Here is a 4,575-nt window from a genome sequence, read left to right as displayed (position 1 = left end):
CATTTTTACATCCCTCACAAAATAGAGACTTGATCATGTGATTCCCTGGTTTAGATTCCTTCATCACCTCCCAATGCCTTTTATATTCAAGAAGCTAAGCCCAAAGGGAGAAGTTCATACTCAAGAAGCAAGGCCACCCAACACCTTTCATTCTGGCCTCCACTTCAACTCTTCAAATTCTCTAGACACTCATGCCTTCCTCTACCATCCTTCCTCACCCTGACCCAACATTCCAGCCATATATGGGGATCTTAGGGCAAAGAAAGCTTTTGGAGTTAGATATAAAGATGATAAGACATGTACCTGCTTTTAAAGAACATCAAGGCTCATTGGAAATGTTACGATGGTACACATATTAATATAATACAAGTGGAAACTGAAAAATGAAAGAAATGATACATAGATGTAAGGGTAACAGGATTTCTTTAAGTCAAAATCTGATAAAGTTAGGAATTTTGGAAAGTCACCGGGACATGTGCCAAAGATTGTAAAGAAGAGCTTGATGAGACTAAAAGAAATTTTCATACTTTTAATCAGAGTCAGAGTTGGTTATAACAGTCACAAACCATTTAGGAATTTCATCAAAGAGATTAGCATCACAATATTTTCCAAGCAGGTAGGAAGAGAAAAGACAGTTATAAGTTATGCATATATTATATATTACTTATTATGTATATATTAAATATAGAAAACATTTTATAGGAAAATGTTAGGAGGTATGATGATAGTTGGAACAATATGGAGAAAATTTAAAATTTCCACTTTAAGTTAAATGGTGAAAACTATTTAAAAATTAGCGAGGAGAAAGTGAGAGAGAAAGAGAGCACTTTCCCTTAAAGTGATTGATTTGAATCTATATATGACTAGTAATGCAATTTCTAGGTCATCTTCAAGAAGATAGATACTTTTATCCTGATTTTTAGAGGGTTGTATTATTGAAGCATAGCTTTGCCTGGCATAATATTCGGCTAAACTAATTATGTGACTGAACAACTTTTCTTTCAGTGAATGTATCTACAGTTGGCGATTAGATTAAGTCATAATTGCATAGTCTGATTGAATCTAAAAACACTCTACTGTCCAAGTTATTATAAAGCCACAGCACATTTTAGCATCACATAAAACTGATGAGCGAAAAGTTAAAGTATTCTGCTTTTGATACATAGATGGTTAGGGATGAAAAGAAATGCGAAGACCAATCAGTCTAGTTTCTCAATTTACAGATGAAAAACAAGCCAAGCATGATTCTGGAACTTTCTTAGGGAGATATATTTTATTAGAACAGCTAAGAATAGAACACAAGGCTCCTGAATTCTTGTCAAGTGTCCATTCTACCATTCTTTTCCTATACTCTTGTCTAAATACAATCAGAATCTCTAACAAAGACCAACTGTTTAGATTTAACAAAGTCTAAATTTAGTTCTCTGGAACTATATAATTTACCCTTACTCCATTTAAATGACTTTTTAAGTAGTCGTGCATAAGACGCTTCTCCTCTTCAAAAATAACTTGTGATCTAGAAAAAAGTAATGTTAAATGATGATTTAACATTTACCATATTTCATTTGAGTCCAAAATGAAAGTCCATGCAAAAATCTTTGCATGTTTAGCAATGATGTGAAATCCTCAAAAGTTAACGTATTTTTAGAAAGGGATGTATTTTAGAAAAGCATAAAAATTATCTCCCAATTTGTACTGCTTTAAAAGTTCATAATTAAATTTATTGTAAAGCTGTTTTCATACAGAGAAGAACCAATTGCAAGACAAAACAGAATCAGAGTTTATTTATTTGTATTCAATTGCAGGGCTTCGGTGAAACTATATAACGTTGGCTCCTGAAAATCTCAAACACTGGGTTGGGTTGAGGAAGCCTGTATAAAAATTCAAGATAATGACTACCATGGATAAGCACAGATTAATATTTGCACTATATTTTGTAAATATATTTTGCTATTATCTCGTTTAAGGGATGAGACTGGACTCAGGTATATAATCAAAACTCTTTTACTCTTTTCAAGAGGGTTTCCTATGTATTATATTAAAAGTTTATAAGGTATAAAATGAAAATTAGACATTTGCCCAAAATTCACCTTTGCATTTGTGATTGAACTCTCTTCCAATTAGCCATCATACTGTGTAGGATGTACCTTACCCAATTGATTGGTCTTTGCTCTGCAGAGCAGGGCAGTGGGTGAGAATAAGAGCCAATGAAGTAGTTAGGTCTGGGCGGAAAAGACTATCAAGTGCATGAGGGGAGGGAGAGAGAAATTGATAACCAGGGCACAGCACTGAAATGAGGGAACAGAACCTGAGACAGTGAATTTGGTGGAAATGAGATTATTTTGCATTTTATAAGGCAGTGGAGGGAGGAAAGAGATTTTAAGAGAAGTTGCTTTATGCATATGGATTTGAGAGAAATGAAAATGAGGATTTTAAGAAAATTTGTGCATTATCCTTTGAGATTTTTCTTGAGTGATAACACGATGTCTATTTTGTTTTCCAAATAAAATTGGAGACCAAATTGTTTTGTCTCATTTATTCAATGTATTTATATATTTTAGCATTTCCTGCCAGCCAGATAACACATATTTCTAAATATTTTCCTTTTACATATTTCTTCGTTATTGCATACTGCGACATTCTTTTAAAATTTTTTTGTAAAGAATATTTCAAAGCCTATTTTTAAGAGTTGTCCAACTTAAATGGAAAGAATACTTCTGAAATCCGTAAGAGAAAATACATATTAGTTTTGGTATAGAACAACAGATTTTTTGTTTTGATGCTTAATAACCTCTGAACTTTTTATTGGCCTCTGGCCCCCTCCAAGGGGTGTTCCACTCCTGCTGCCTTAACGCCTCAGAACTCCAGCATCATTGACCTCAGGCACCCCGTTGCCATCCTCAGTCCTGTGGGTGATGGTCTTCTGGATGGACTGCATGCAGTTGCAGTCCAGGGGGAAACCATGGTCGAATTCCTCCCCCTCCTCCAGCAGGTGGAGATCCCAGTCTCCATTTGACCTTGTCTTTCAGCAGGGTCTCGTACTCCTACGTCTGGCGCTGCCCCTCTGCCTGGGTCTGGGCCAGCACTGACTCCAGGTGCAGATGGAGCTGTTCCATCTGCGTGTTATAGTGTGCCTCCGCCTCCTTCAGTTCTCCAAGCTGGCCTACAGATTTTTCATGGTGTCCCGGTCGATCTCCAAGGACTGGACTGTATGTCAACTCCGTGAATGTCATCTGAGTAGCTCCTATCTCAACAATGTGTGAGGTGACTGCTGTGGTGCTCTCCTTAATCTGTTGGGATCAGTACTTGTCTAGCTTCTCTTGGTTCTTCCGAGTCAGGTCCTCATACTGGGCCTGGATGTCCACCATGATCTTGTTTAGGTTTCGAGATTTGGGGGCTTCAAACTCCATGGTCAAACCCCAAGTTGGCAATCTGGTTTTGTAGACCATTTACTTCCTCCTCATGGTTCTTCTTCATGAAAAACAGTTCCTCCCTGAGAGCCTCAATCTCTGTCTCCAGCATTTGGATTGCTAAAGGGATACTTACCAATTGAAGTTGTTTACATTTATTGCTAAAGAAGCAATGAGACCCCCAGGAACTGTTAAAATTTTAAGTAATTTTTGAAAATTATATTATGTACTTAATACTTTGAGTTTTGTTATTTCTGAAATATTTTCTTTTAGGTGAAATAAATAAAATTTGTATGTTGTTTTTAACAATATATTATATATACCTTACTATATCTTGTTAGATTATATGTAAATATGTGTGTATATATATGTAGTTGCTATATATTATCTAACAACAACTTCTTAAAATTCAATTAAGAAAAGTTAATATTTCTCTAGCGAATTATACCTGAGGCAATAATTTCTTTGTAGAATTCATTTGGATTGTTAAAAACTGTCCCAATACTTTAATTACTGGGTCAAATGGTTATCATGCAAAGAAGCTTCAGGGACAAAGATAATTATGACATGCAATACATGGAGTGTTATATCAATAAGAAGTAAGTGATATATTTTGTGGGTATATTTTAATATACATGTTTACTTAGAAGCAAAAAAGACTTTTTGAAAAATAAAGGAAGTAAATTGAAATGTCCTACTTTTTGACAGAAGCTCTTTTTTTCAGAATACTATTCCCCAGCACTATCTAACTTCATACTGATTAGTAAGCGTTGCTTATCACCCACCTCCTTAATTTTCATCCACAGGCACTGTGAAAGTTAAATGTTCACAACAGACTCTGATCCACAGTGTTACATATCTTTCACTGTAACCATAACAACTCGATAGTTACACTTCTCATTTTCTAATTAACCACATTTTTTTGTGTGGTTGTGGTGAGTTTGCAATTATTGTTGTTTATCCCTTATCTCTTAAACCGAACTATACGTTCCTTGAGGATGAAAACTTCCTGTTGTTACTTACTAAAGCAAAGCATCTAACGCAAAACTTGATATACTTGGCTGAAGTGAATTTTTAGAAAAGCTGCACTGAAAAATGTATCATCAATAAACTGTCTATATTCTGATATTTTTAAAAAACTGATTAACATGATTTTTATCAAGTC

At 35.0% G+C, this 4,575-nt stretch overlaps 1 pseudogene; it reads right to left on the bottom strand.

The window, feature by feature from the left end:
- Positions 1–2,599: 2,599 nt before the first annotated feature.
- LOC107512434 lies at positions 2,600–3,658 on the bottom strand (annotated as a pseudogene).
- Between the last annotated feature and the right edge of the window lie 917 nt (positions 3,659–4,575).

Source organism: Rousettus aegyptiacus, unplaced genomic scaffold, assembly GCF_014176215.1.
Source record: "Rousettus aegyptiacus isolate mRouAeg1 unplaced genomic scaffold, mRouAeg1.p scaffold_m13_p_8, whole genome shotgun sequence".
Classification (NCBI taxonomy): domain Eukaryota; kingdom Metazoa; phylum Chordata; class Mammalia; order Chiroptera; family Pteropodidae; genus Rousettus; species Rousettus aegyptiacus.
The sequence above is the reverse complement of the archived record's forward strand: the minus strand, read 5'-3'. Positions and strand labels throughout refer to the sequence as shown.